Here is a 15,930-nt window from a genome sequence, read left to right on the forward strand (position 1 = left end):
CCTATATATAGCCAAATAAAAACATTTTAGAAGATATTCTCCCCATTAAAGCTAAGTTCGTGCACCGAAGCTCTCGTCTCGTATCCGGATTTCCCGCTCACTTAAGTTATTAACTTGACCATAAATATATTACGAGTTTTGCATTTTGATATCGCAAGTTACAAATTATTGGCATTACAGCCCCGATAAACCCGGATTTTTATTTTGTTTTAAATTATATATATTGTTTAAAAATTATGTATTCTTAAAGTTTAAACTCAATTACTAAACATATCTAAGGTCTAAATTTCTTTTTCGCCTTCAACCCTAAAAAATTTTCACGATTCTTGGAGACGGCCCTGATTGTTGCCATGGACATATGCTAGTTTAAACTGAACCACGTAAACATTACATCTCTCTCTTGAGTTCTTATTTGTTATCGTAAGGCAGAGATTAATTTATTTAAATTTTATTTTGATGATCATTTGAATTTATAAACTTTTGCGGGCCAAGGGATCACTTGACCCGATAATATGGATCCATATTTATATATTATACAAAATCTAACAACTAGGGTTTGTAGGCTGTTATTCTTCTCAGCTATTGCATAATTTGCACCGTTGAGACGAAAGAAAGGTATGGTTTTTTATGTACAACTTAACTTACGTTGCTTGTCTTGGCAAGCGATTATAGGATTATTAGTGTAGGGGTATGGTACTAAAACCCGGTTCTACGACCCTAAATCTATTATGTTTGGCTTATTTCATTACATGGACTAATACGATGTTATTGGGCCGAGGGGGTTTTGTGGAGGTAACCCTAACTGGGCTAGGCCCATTAGGGTACCATGATGGTGGCCATGAGACTCTATATAAGGAGGTCTCCACCTCCTTATCATGGGGCATGCTCAGTAAGAGCCACCACCACTTTTTGTGTCTGTGAACAAGAAATCCTCAGGATATCTTAGCAGTCGCCTCCACACCCCCGAAACCATTGCAGGTCTCGACATTGCAGGTCGCCGGCGCAGCCGCAGAAGAAGAAGAAGATCAAGACGTGGTTCGTTCATCTCGAAAATCCGTGGAAACATCGTCATGGATCAGGTAAGATTCATTTCGTGCTTCGACATTGGCGCCATCCGTGGGGGGGCTTCTGGGGTATGGTACTAAAACCCGGTTCTACGACCCTAAATTTATTATGTTTGGCTTATTTCATTACATGGACTAATACGATGTTATTGGGCCGAGGGGGTTTTGTGGAGGTAACCCTAACTGGGCTAGGCCCATTAGGGTACCATGATGGTGGCCATGAGACTCTATATAAGGAGGTCTCCACCTCCTTATCATGGGGCATGCTCAGTAAGAGCCACCACCACTTTTTGTGTCTGTGAACAAGAAATCCTCAGGATATCTTAGCAGTCGCCTCCACACCCCCGAAACCATTGCAGGTCTCGACATTGCAGGTCGCCGGCGCAGCCGCAGAAGAAGAAGAAGATCAAGACGTGGTTCGTTCATCTCGAAAATCCGTGGAAACATCGTCATGGATCAGGTAAGATTCATTTCGTGCTTCGACATTGGCGCCATCCGTGGGGGGGCTTGTAGGGGTATGGTACTAAAACCCGGTTCTACGACCCTAAATCTATTATGTTTGGCTTATTTCATTACATGGACTAATACGATGTTATTGGGCCGAGGGGGTTTTGTGGAGGTAACCCTAACTGGGCTAGGCCCATTAGGGTACCATGATGGTGGCCATGAGACTCTATATAAGGAGGTCTCCACCTCCTTATCATGGGGCATGCTCAGTAAGAGCCACCACCACTTTTTGTGTCTGTAGGGGTATGGTACTAAAACCCGGTTCTACGACCCTAAATCTATTATGTTTGGCTTATTTCATTACATGGACTAATACGATGTTATTGGGCCGAGGGGGTTTTGTGGAGGTAACCCTAACTGGGCTAGGCCCATTAGGGTACCATGATGGTGGCCATGAGACTCTATATAAGGAGGTCTCCACCTCCTTATCATGGGGCATGCTCAGTAAGAGCCACCACCACTTTTTGTGTCTGTGAACAAGAAATCCTCAGGATATCTTAGCAGTCGCCTCCACACCCCCGAAACCATTGCAGGTCTCGACATTGCAGGTCGCCGGCGCAGCCGCAGAAGAAGAAGAAGATCAAGACGTGGTTCGTTCATCTCGAAAATCCGTGGAAACATCGTCATGGATCAGGTAAGATTCATTTCGTGCTTCGACATTGGCGCCATCCGTGGGGGGGCTTGTAGGGGTATGGTACTAAAACCCGGTTCTACGACCCTAAATCTATTATGTTTGGCTTATTTCATTACATGGACTAATACGATGTTATTGGGCCGAGGGGGTTTTGTGGAGGTAACCCTAACTGGGCTAGGCCCATTAGGGTACCATGATGGTGGCCATGAGACTCTATATAAGGAGGTCTCCACCTCCTTATCATGGGGCATGCTCAGTAAGAGCCACCACCACTTTTTGTGTCTGTAGGGGTATGGTACTAAAACCCGGTTCTACGACCCTAAATCTATTATGTTTGGCTTATTTCATTACATGGACTAATACGATGTTATTGGGCCGAGGGGGTTTTGTGGAGGTAACCCTAACTGGGCTAGGCCCATTAGGGTACCATGATGGTGGCCATGAGACTCTATATAAGGAGGTCTCCACCTCCTTATCATGGGGCATGCTCAGTAAGAGCCACCACCACTTTTTGTGTCTGTGAACAAGAAATCCTCAGGATATCTTAGCAGTCGCCTCCACACCCTCGAAACCATTGCAGGTCGCCGGCGCAGCCGCAGAAGAAGAAGAAGATCAAGACGTGGTTCGTTCATCTCGAAAATCCGTGGAAACATCGTCATGGATCAGGTAAGATTCATTTCGTGCTTCGACAATTAGATTATACATATATATATGCTTTGATTCTTGTTTGTTTTTGCATTGCTTATCCTTATAATATAAATCAACAAGTTTGATTTTCTAGCTAACTTTTTTCTGTATGTATTTTTGTGGCCTAAATCAGATTTTTCTTTTCTTTTCGAGATATAAATAAATTTCCTCCTCAAAGGGTTTCCAGATTTCATTCAAAACCCATTGTTTTTAAATCCAGGTGTGATTGTTACAATGTCGGCATCCGACGCTGATGACATGTTGGTTTTTGAGGACTGGATGAAAGAATACAACAAAACGTATACTGGTGATGACAAGGCAAGGAGATTCAAATTGTTTCAACAAACTCTCCGTGAAATAGAGAATCATAATTCAGATCCAAGAGGTACTCATTTTATCGGTTTGAACAAATTTGCTGACATGAGTTCTGATCGAGGAGTTCCAAAGAGTCCTCGTTGGAATCACTGGTCAGTCCCTAGATGACGAAAGCAAGGTATGGTTTTTATTATGTACATATACATATGCTTTTGTTTCAGATTTCTTTTTTTTCGTGTAATTGGATATTATTATCTTATCTTTCGTTAATCGCTGTTTGTTTCAATTTTTCGTTTGCAATCCTAATTTTCATATCGCTGGCCAGTCGATTCCTGTTAATCGTTTCACTTCTAATCGATTTCTTTACTGCAACCCTAGTATGGACCCGTACGTATACATATATGATACATAATCTAACGATTAGGGTTTGTACGCTTTCATTCTTGTTTGAGACGAAATAAATTAAGGTATGATTTTTTACGCACAAGTCTTAACTTAGGTTGGTTGTCTTGGCCGGGTTTGTTTCGTATTGCTAAATCCTTATAAATCAACAAGTTCTATAATTTACCTGCTAACTATTGTTATCTGTATGTATATTTGTGGCCTAGCTAAATCATGGTTAATTGTCATCATATAAATAAATTTCCTCCAGGTTTCTAAACCCATGATTTTGTTATTATTATATAAATACAGTGGCGATTGATTGCCACAATGCCGTATGATGACATGTTGGTTTTTGAGGACTGGATGAAAAAACACAACAAGACGTATACTGGTCATGATGAGAAGGCAAGGAGATTCAAAACGTTTCAAGAAGCTATGCGTAGAGTAGAGAATCATAATTCAAATCTAAGAATTAGTCATTGGATCGGTTTGAACAAATTTTCTGACATGAGTTCTGAGGAGTTCAATAGAGACGTCATTGGATCCACTGGTGAGTCGGATGAAGACACTGATGAGGAGGAGTTGATTTCCCAAGTTCGGAAGCTACGTACAGTTCCTTACAAACTCTGTAATTTACTACTACCCATTAATTATTATCATTCAAGCTAGATGATAAGTATCTTTCTTTGATTCAATAATGACTATGCAAATAATAAATAAATGTTAGGTGATGAAAAAGATACCAAAAAGGATGTTACAGCCAAACGCCAAGCAAGAGGTTATCAGTTTTTACCCATCATTATCTTTCAAGCTAAATGATATCTTTGATGACAAGATTTAGTAATGTTATCTTTCTTTGGAAATAATAAATGTTAGGTGATGGAAAAGAAGATACCAAAGAGGATGTTACAGTGCTTGTGGAACCGGAACCCAAAAAACCGAAAAATTAAGAATCATTGTAAGGGTTTTCCAAGTATGTTCTCTTATGTCCTATGAATGTGACTATATATGTGTATGGTGTACATCTAGTCTTTATGGCTAACAAAGTTTCGGCTTTGGGAAGTTTGAATGCAAGTTAAAACGAAAACAAGACATGAATAATTAAACTAAAGAAACGTTGTCTAGTGTTTTGCAAATACATGTTTTCATAGTCATTACCAATTCAAGATTGCCTATCTATCATTAGTGGTAATAATATCTTTCAACAACTACAACATGGTAAGTTAAGCCATTTTCATCACATACAACCATGTAAGTATGTAACTCTTGTTTCAACGTATCTGCTTCATGGAACGGTATCGTTCCCGACCCATGCAGGTATGAAAATAGTCACGAATGTTTAACCAAAACTGAAGGTTGTGAACCAGTGAATGGATCGCTGATGGTATCGACCCACGCCAATAACAACGATGCTTCCTACTCGTTCATCCATGCTTTGTTAGTGTAATTTTGGCATATATTCAAACTAAGCTCTACATTTAGTTAAAAGAGAATCCCATATGTATTGGAGAATCAGAAAAGTGCAAAAGTGTCAATCTATAAAACTCAACCAAACATAATGGAATCATCATTCAAACATTCCAGTTTCCAAGTCAAACACAAAAAATAACCAGAAAAAGGACCCTACAACTCTAAAAGCCCTTAACATCCTAACCAACCGCTCATTAGTAAAGCCAGGATATGCACACCTATTGAGATTTGGCCGGCAGCGGCTGCACCATTCTTTTCCACCCCATTTCTCCACCACCCCCTTAATTTCCAGATTCTCTTGAGTCTTACCCGGTATAGCAATCCACATCCAAACAAACACTATATAAACACACACTTCCAACCCTCTTATTGGTAAGCTATCATCAATGAGTAGCCGGTTCCTCTTGATGTTCTTGATGACGGTGATGCTGGTGGCGTTTGCTGAGTCAATAAACAGCTCCTTACCTAAGCCGGTTCCTACGTTGGAGCCCACGAAATTATCAGCATCTTCTCAACCATCAAAAACTGATGATCATGCTCATGATGAGTACTACAACTCTGAGAACAAAGTTGAAACTTATTATAAGCTAGCTTCAACTGGTCCAAGCCCAAAGGGTATAGGACACTAGTGAAGGTGTAAATAGGTAGTTTTATCGGTTCAACTAACATGTTTACTGTTATAACCTTACACTAGCCAGTTCGGATCTGGGCGTTTAAGGTTACATGAATGAATATTGTGTTCATGTTTAGGTGTCCAAAACTGTGTTTGAGGTTGAGTGTTTACATATTCTTATAGAATATGGCATGTATATGTGTGCAGTATTGTTGGAAACAGTAGGTAAAGCATCTAGATCTTCATGTAGTATATACATGAACATTGAACAACAATTCCAAATATAAAGTTTCACAATTCGAATATATAAGATAACAAGGAAAAACAATCTTATAGCAAAACTTTCTTATGGCTATGTTACTAGTGCTACAAGTCTATCTTGGTGAAACTGAATCAAACCACACCACTACTATTAAACAAACTAGTAAATTACATAATCGTGTATATAAGTAGGCTAAGATTCAAGATTACTACCACTACTAAAAAAAGAAGTATCATTGAGGATAATTATCGATGGAAAATATCCGTAGGTAATTAATTACGAGGTTTCTCTGACAGTAAGTAAGCACATATAAATTTAGAAAATATAAGAAAACTAAAATAAAAATTTTACCGACAGCTATTTGTTGGCGTGTGACGATAAGACTTTGGATATTGAATTCCCACTCAGATTCAAACGTTTGTTGTGTAGGGCCTATTACCTACGGATAGTCCATCGATTAGTTTGAGAGTGAGACTTTTGAGTTAGATTCCCGCTCAGACGTTTTGGTCATTTGTTGTGTATGGCATGCAACGATGGATTGTTAGTCGACAATTCATTGGTAGGTTTGTGTAGGACCAGTAACTGATGGATCGTCTATCATAAATAATATTTATAAATAGCAATTCAAGTATCGCTTATAAGGGTTGAGTTATAATAAGAAAATTAGTTTTTGTAGGAATGATAGGAAATAATCTTTTCCATTCATTTTATATTTGAATGGTTGAGATTAACTTAGAAAGAAAATCATGTGGGAAATAAGGATAAGGGTAAAAAAGGAAGAACACATAATTGTTGACTTTCTCTCCTCACATGCAAGGCACATGTCAATTCTCCCGTCGTTCTAAAACGTCAATAACTTTTTATACGACATCTTTTTTTATATAAAAAAATCAATTTAATAATGAGCGTTTTTTTATCTTTAATATGAGTACCATATTGTTGTAAAAAAATTAAAAAAAATTAGTGGGTTTTTTATACATTGTGTAATAGGTTATAGGCATTGTGTTTTATCCAATTATGTTTTAGCATAGTGTTTTTTCCATTGTGTTTTTTATATTGGGTTTTTCATTGTGTTTTTGTTATTGTGTTTTTTTTCATAGTGTTTTTTCTATTGTGTTTTTTTAATTGTGTTTTTACACACGATTGTGTTTTTTAAATGAAAAATAAACACTCGTGTTTTTATAATTTTGTTTTTCGGATCGGGTGTTGTGTTATATTAATATAATAGGAAAAACACAATCGGTGATTATCTACAAAAAGCTAATCACCACACACTCACTTTTCTCTCAAATAGAACAAAGTTGAAATACACAATTTACAAAGAAGACCTAGCGGGCTATAAACTCAGTGGGTCAAATTGTGTTTTTTTAGTTTATTCATTGTGTCTTTTTTTTTATTGTGTTTTTCATCAACTACAACACCCAAATTCAATTTACTGTTTCAATCTCAGATTTATTTCAATCTGCAAATTACAGCTCAGTTCACAAATGGGGAAGCAAACAAAGTCAACGCGGCGAGCGGAACCACCATCAAAACAAATTCAACCGTTTTGGAACAGGAGCTTGTTGCAGGCCAATTTTCCGGCGAGCAGGAGATGGGTGAGATGATGGACGTAAGTGGTTGAGGCGGAGAGTAGGAGGTGGGTGCGCTATTCTGGCGAGCAAAAGGTAGGCGCAGTGGTGGTTGGGTGCGTTTTTTTTCCGGCGAGCATGAGGTGGGTGCAACGGTGGAGACAGTGTGGACGGTGGTGGCGTTGCCGGAGATGGATCAGAATGAAGCTTGGTGTTGTTGGTGATGGATGACATTGAAGCTCTATGGAAGATGATACATGATTATAAGTATTGATTTATAAAATCAATTAAAAAAGTAAGATGGATAAAAATACCATCCTTCCTAGCATTTTTAGAAATATCAAACTTCTTATTTGATCTTTTTTCTCGCTTATAAATATCAAGTATAAAAAAGCCAATAAATATCAAGTATTTGAATCAAGTATAAAAAAGCCAACCTCTCTATTTTCGAATACAGCAAATCAATGTTTGGGTGTGGTTTGTGGGGAGAGAGTCCATAATATTTTTGTTAGTGTGTTTGTTTTAACTTAGTGGTCTCGGAATAATAAATGTTTAACGTTAAACAAAAAGATAAATTATTTATAAGATTTCTAATGTGTTTTAACACTTGTATTTACTTAACCTATTGAACTTTATATGCATTTATATTTTTCTACTCCTTATACGAGAACCTAAATTAAGCATAATTCTTCAACTTTTAAAACATTGATAACTTTTCTACACGACACTTTATATAAAAAACAACACCATAAAATTAAGCATTTAAAAAAAACTACATAAGTATTTTCTTTTCTAAAAAAACAAACTACTTATTTTTTGCTATACTATTTTTTTAAAGAAAAAAAATGATTTTCTTTATACCTAGGTGAGTTGTGCGTATAATAAGTGTGATTATAGTCATGCTTAATTATGAAAATATGTTGTGTAATTATCATAAAGGTGTGTAATTATCTTTCTTTATGCGTAATTTTGTGTATGCAAAATTGCAACATATATTGCGTGATTATGTACGTGTCAAAATTGGTTGGTGTTATTTTCAAACGGGTTAGAATTAGGTGGTGTTATTTTTTAACTGATTAGAATAGGTTGATATGGCACGCACAACCTGACGTTAGTAGGCGCATCAGGCTCGCTATGCGCGTCAGCCAACATTGGAACGAACACAAACCCACATATGTCACATAAAGCAATATCAAACTTGTAATCAATGTCGATACACATGTAACGAAGGCACATCAACCACATAGTTGTTACCGGTACGAGCGTAACTTGACAACCATAAACGCATAATGTATCATCGGATGCGTAAACAGATTCGTTACCTGGGTAATCCGCGCTTGAACGCATGAAATCTAACGCCGCCACGTGTGTAACGTGGCATCTGACTCGTAACCGATGTCGGTACGCATGTAACCCGACATCAAACGCTTAATCAGTGTCGGTGTAACCCGACGATGCTAAACGCCTTGCCAGAACCCGGTTGTCGGTCGTAAATCGTATTCGTGTAACATGCAAATTTTTTACAATTACAAAGTATAGCATTACTATACTCAAATTAAAGAGAACAAAATTCTCGTTTTTATGGTGTAGTTCCTTTTTTTAAATATTAACGTATGAAATAGTTATGATCTTTTACAAATCGTGAGAGGTAGTTGGTTTTACTTGAGAGGCCAAAAATGTAATTATTGTTTATATAGTAAAAGTTGATAAAAATTGAAAGGCCAAAATGTAAGTATTGATACTAAGACATCTTTACCCCTTAAAAAGAAGTTAGAACATGCATTAAGACTTGTAAACTTAACAATATTTGTTGGACCTCTTAACTTTTAAGAGGTCATTCACTTACTCTTTATATATAGTAGAGATTATATAAATTAACAAAATGTGATTAAAGTTAATGAACCAAACTTGTAATTATATTTTAATAATTTAAAGAAAAAACCGTACATGATTTTGGTTATGCTAAAAGACAAAATTGTCAAAATACAAAATTGTCCCTAAAATACCTTAATCTTGTGTATTATAGTTTGTACTAAAAGCAACAAATTTGGTACCTCTTAAAAATTAAGAGGTCCCTCATGCATGCTTTATATATAGTATAGATATAGATATAGATGAAACAATTAGGGTTTGTACGCTTACATCCTCAGCCATTGTATTTGCACTTTCTGTACGTTCAGACGAAGAAAGGTTTGTTTGTTGTCTTGGCAATCGATCAGGATTATTAGGTTACATATGTATATATATGCTTTGACTCTTGTCTGTTTTTGTATATCTTATCCTTATAAATCAACAAGTTTTATAATTTATCTCATAATCTGTATGTATTTTTATTTTTGTGGCCTAAATCATAGTTGTCATCATATAAATAAATTTCCTCCAGGTTTCTAAACCCATGATTTTTTTAATATTTTATAAATACAGGGGCGATTGATTGTCACAATGTCTGCATCCGACGCCGATGACATGTTGGTTTTTGAGGACTGGATTAAAAAACAACAAAACGTATACCGATGATGAGAAGCCAAGGAGATTCATAATATTTCAACAAACTCTCCGTAAAATAGAGAAAAATAATTCTTCACTTCCAATACCTCCTTTTTGGATGGGGCTCACCCCATTTAGTGCCATGACTGATGAGGAGTTCAGAAGCGAGTTCTTTATACCCGAGAGTTACTTTAGTAGTAGTGACGACGACGACGATGAGGAGCTTGAGCGTCGAGCTAATCTTTGCAAATTCTGTAAGTTATAATTATCATTCAACCCATATATATGATTCGATCATTATTGACATGTGAATAATAAATGTTAGATGACGATAAAAAACATGATACCGAAGATGTTACACCGCTTCCTCCGGTTACTGTCAAACGCCAAACAAGAGGTTGTCCCATTATTGTCCTTCAAGCCAAATGATATCTTTGATGATAATAATTACAAGATTCAGTGATAATATTTGTACTATTTCTTTGTAAATAATAAATGTTAGGTGACGAAAAAGACACCAGCGTGGATGTTACACTGCCTATGGAGCCGAAACCAAAAAACCAAAAAATCTAAGAATCATTGTCCAAGTAAGAGCATCTCCAACAACAAACCTATACAAACCGCCAAATCAGATTTCAAACTTTTCACAAAAATACTCACTTTCTGAGTTTTCTTCCACAACAACAAACTTACACAAACCGACACATCATCACCTACTATTTTATATTTAATCAATTTTTAATATACATTTACAATATATTAATTCTATATTAAATCACTTAATAATATTAATCTTTCTTTGTATCATATGGCGGCATACGCACAGGCCACAGTTCTCTCACTTTCTTCATTTTGGATCTGATTCTGAACCATGCAAATCATCCCCTCCTTACTAAACACAATCAGATTGACTCAAACGGCGAACCGAAATCTCCCTATAAATCAAATCGTAGTGGAGACGCCAATTGAAGATGAACTCTTGAAACTTCAAATCGGTTAGATCCGAAACCCTTTCATGTTGAATTAGATTTTTGTGAGATTGTCGATTGATTGATTGTAAATCTGGAATTGTTTTTCTATTTAATAGGTATAAAGGGGCCACATCTGCACGTCCGTCTTACGTTTGCAGAACCAAACTTGTTCAGCAAACTTGGGCGCCACAACGGTGAAGTCCGCCGGATCTCCGTCCGACCCTTGCCACTTGTATTCGGACCTCGGGAAATCCACCCCGTTGTGGATGCTCTAAGTTCTGTTCTCTCCTATGCATGTGACTGACTATATGTGTATATGGTGTACATCTAGTCTTTATGGCTCGGTTGCGCGCCTAAGGTTTGCTGTTTGATTAAGTTCAAGAAATAAAGGTAGTACTCGGTAATATGTCAGCAGTCATCAACGGATTATCAATGCTTCTTAGTTTTGTTGCTAATCTTAGATTATTGAAGATCATATCGACTACCTACCTCACTTTTCTCTTTACATTCCCGTCATCCTTTTCCACCCCGTCACACTTGTCTTCAACCACTAAAACTGCCATCTACACGACCATCATCTATTATCATAACCGCTTACCACCGTCATTGTTGCCTTTTACCACCACTATCCGCCCTCATAGTCGCCGAGCACCATCATCTAGTAACACATCTGCCTTTCACCACAAAGGCTGCCATACACCACCAAAGGAAATTTCCATTACAACCATCCCACCATAACAGGTTCCTACAACCATCCACCATAACACTCGCATACCTGTTAAATCTTAGACAAGTGAATCAAGAACACCAAACACGATATTGCATAAAACGTTTATGCGACACTTTTCATTAGTAAGAAATAAGAACAAAATACTTTGTACTCTCTAAAAATAAACTTTTTGATGGGTTTATATAACACCCACAATTCTAATCCTACTCAAACTAGAAAACATAATTAAACTAAACTTCTAATTTATTTAATAATAAATAAATATAACCATGACACCAAGTTATTCAACTTGGTTCCCGAACTTTGGATCTCCACCACCAAACCGCCCATTGAAATCTTCCGTACCACCCTTATACTTTTCGCATTTAACCATTCGGGTCCTTCAAGTTGGTCTTGCTCCAAGTTTTACACTCCCTCTCAATACCAAATTCCATCGTTCCTCCAAGATCCTTCACACCTTGTAACGCTCGCACTTCCTTGAGCTTAATTCTTGGATTCGACTTTATAACACTACCTGCAGGTTTCTTTTTCCTGGTTACAAATGAGTTAGTTTCGAGATTGCCATTATTTAGAACTGCATTACCCAGTTTTTGATATGAAACAAATTTTGCTTTCACAACTTCATGACCAACTATCATGGGACTTAAAACAATTCTTCCATCTTCACTTGATGAATGCTCCCTATCGAACTCAATTCCTTTATTCGTTCGTTCATTCGAATCACCTGAACTTTGTGCATTCATTTCATGTATTTGTGCATTCATTTCATGTATTTAAATATTCATTTCATGTAGTTTTAAGCAAAATTTTAGCCCAAATTTGATACCGGTTATTAACCGAAATTAACCGAACCGAACCGATAACCGATCGGTTAGGTTGGGTTAATGCTAATAACCGAACCGAACCAAACCGTGCACACCCCTAGCTGCCCCTATTCATTTTTCTCACTCCCGTCATTTGAAATGGCGGATGTAAACAGTACCCACAACCTATGACACATGACATGACCTTTCTGGCACGTTTTTGACCACACTATTCACTTCCGCCATTTGAAATGGCGGAAGTGAACAGTGACTGACACACTTTTTTTGCATGTTTTTTGACCACACATTTAACTTACCCTCACTATTCACTTCCGACATTTTAAATAGCGTATGTGAACAGTGACTGACCCACTTTTTCTGCATATTTTTTGACCACACATTTAACTTACCCTCACTATTCACTTCCGCCATTTCAAATGGCAGAAGTGAGAAAAATGATAGGGGCAGCCTATAATAGGTGAAAATTGTGTTCCGTCATTTGAAATGGCGGAAAATGCGGTTTATATTTCACTTCCGCCATTTCAAATGGCGGAACACCAAAATAAGAGCCAGGTCACCAGACAGTTTCTGACAGATTATGCTATCATGGTCGGTTCCGCCATTTGAAATGGCGGAACACCTAGAAACCAAAAAAAAATTTCTCTCTTCCATAAACCATTACACCTCTTTAATATTTCCTATTTCTAAAAATTTTTCTCAAAAAAAGGCTCAGCATTTTCACCAAAATCTGTGCAGTATTTTTACACCAAAGAGTGCGGCCGCATTTTAACCCAAATCCGGGCAGAATATGTAACAATGAGAATTTGTTTCTGATTATACATATACAAATCTCGTTTCTTTTCTCTTAATTAGGAATGGTGAGCATTTTAATCAAAAAAAGGAACTTACCAGCTTTTAGTTTTAGACGAGCAGCTCTATAATTCTATTTGTTTAATGATGTGATGCAGAAAGCCCTTGGATGATGCAACTTCGCTTCAACAGCTTTCCGTAATGTTTCGATCAGCAGTCTTCTTTTTTGTTTTTATTAACTTGATTATCATGTGGAGTATTGACTACTGATAGAATTCAGTTGACTTGTGTATGTGAATTAAATGATTCTCTTGTCTCAATGATGGAGGTTTTTACCTTCCTTCTTTGCTGGAATGACCATTTAAAGACTAAATTAAAACGTTTCAAGAGACATAGTAAATTCAAGAAACAAAAGTAGATAGAAACATATATAGTTCCTCTTTGACCCGAAAATATAAACATGTACACGCCAACCCGTTCAGGAAGGCTTTCTTCCAGTTCAAGCTTTCTAAAAGCTTGAAAAGAATAGCAACTAGCAAAAGAGCAAATGCTTTTGCCTCGCTTGTATGGACACCTAGTTTATTCACAAAAATCACCAAATTTTGAATATGTATGTATTTGAAATATGTTTTTAGAGATGTACAACTTTTTGCAAAAGAGCAAATGTTGTTGCCTTGCTAGTAAATTGGATGCAAACTTTTTTAGAGTGATGGCAAGTGTTCAATGTATTACTTTTTGTCTAGGAGGAAAAAAGCTTTGAAGAATTTATGATATTCGCCACGTCACAGATTATAACAAACTTGTAACAGTTCGCATTAGTTTATCTTCAGATTGGTGTTTTATGTACACCAAAAGTGCAAATTGAGGGTGTTTGTAGCTTTAACCAAGCTCTAAATTCACATAAACTAATAACTCACACTAACTCAGACGACTCAACTAAAACTTGAGACTTAAGAGGACCATCCAGATTGATATGAATAATATTTGTCAATCGTCATCATGATCTACCTCATCGAAATTGAGTAACTAAATGGACCGTACTGGAAATTCGAAGGTTTCGAAGATCCATAGAAGCTTTTGTTGCTTTCTTCAACCAAAATCTTCACCAGTTTCTTTCACCTCCGGCTCGGTATATGCCGCCTTTGTCACGCTTCATTCTTGTGAACTCTTCGTGGTCTATTACGGATGATAACGATGAACATTCAGAGACGTCATATAATCGTCCTTCCATGTTGGTTTTGGTACTGTTGAGGTTGGTTGCAATTACCATTTTTTCAAGAAAGATGTATTATGTGTATATGATTTCTTTGTTTCTTTTGGGAGGGATGATGAAGAGGGTTTTATAGATGAACCATGTGGTAAATTTGGTAATTGTAAAGGGTTCTATGTTATTACTTTTATTATTAAAGTTAATAATTTCAAATAAATATAGCGTTGCGATTACTCGGCTCAAACATTAGACTAGAAACAAATTATGCTGTGTTGGCTTAGCTACCCCTTGTGGATCAAGTTCACTTAGGGTACACAGAAGAACATAATACGGGAGACTGGTAATAAGGTATGTAAATACTAGGCATGGTGGCAAAGTGATACGCAGCATGCACAAATCCTTTATGCCATAAACTAATCTTGGGTAGGTTTGGTGGTTTGGCAAATTATCAAAATCCTAATTATCAACTTAATTTTAGGTGATTTCTCTAGCACCAAATTTTGGTTTTAGGACACCATAATTGTTTAGCGTGGCCAGAGCCGGCTATGAGGCAAGACCGGGTGGTCGACGGATCCCAGCCCAACAACCTTGTAGGTCCCGAAACCGGATCCGGCAAATGAACGGTTTTGTTCTTGATAAACGTGCGAGACGCGTGCGGTATATCATACGATTGAACAAAAATACAAAGATAATAAATATAGTGAACGACTCCGTAATCGATTAAAAGATTTATAATATTGAGAACGAACCGACTCCACCCAATGTGAGCTCTCCTTGGGTGGGTTATTTACACCATACAAAACACATACATATGACTAGTAGAGTCCTATATATAGCCAAATAAAAACATTTTAGAAGATATTCTCCCCATTAAAGCTAAGTTCGTGCACCGAAGCTCTCGTCTCGTATCCGGATTTCCCGCTCACTTAAGTTATTAACTTGACCATAAATATATTACGAGTTTTGCATTTTGATATCGCAAGTTACAAATTATTGGCATTACAGCCCCGATAAACCCGGATTTTTATTTTGTTTTAAATTATATATATTGTTTAAAAATTATGTATTCTTAAAGTTTAAACTCAATTACTAAACATATCTAAGGTCTAAATTTCTTTTTCGCCTTCAACCCTAAAAAATTTTCACGATTCTTGGAGACGGCCCTGATTGTTGCCATGGACATATGCTAGTTTAAACTGAACCACGTAAACATTACATCTCTCTCTTGAGTTCTTATTTGTTATCGTAAGGCAGAGATTAATTTATTTAAATTTTATTTTGATGATCATTTGAATTTATAAACTTTTGCGGGCCAAGGGATCACTTGACCCGATAATATGGATCCATATTTATATATTATACAAAATCTAACAACTAGGGTTTGTAGGCTGTTATTCTTCTCAGCTATTGCA

General features: G+C 36.9%; 1 long non-coding RNA gene across 1 annotated transcript; it reads left to right on the forward strand.

Annotated features, from left to right (window-relative positions):
* The first annotated feature begins 2,939 nt into the window (after window positions 1–2,939).
* LOC143560052 (uncharacterized) lies at window positions 2,940–4,975 on the forward strand. The gene is made up of 3 exons (XR_013140040.1): window positions 2,940–3,385; window positions 3,901–4,219; window positions 4,370–4,975. It is a non-coding gene; the product is annotated as an uncharacterized LOC143560052 (long non-coding RNA).
* The last annotated feature ends 10,955 nt before the right edge of the window (window positions 4,976–15,930 follow it).

This window comes from Bidens hawaiensis, unplaced genomic scaffold (genome assembly GCF_021521415.1).
Source record: "Bidens hawaiensis isolate Kalapana, Puna unplaced genomic scaffold, B.hawaiensis_p1.1 tig00020162_1, whole genome shotgun sequence".
NCBI lineage: Eukaryota > Viridiplantae > Streptophyta > Magnoliopsida > Asterales > Asteraceae > Bidens > Bidens hawaiensis.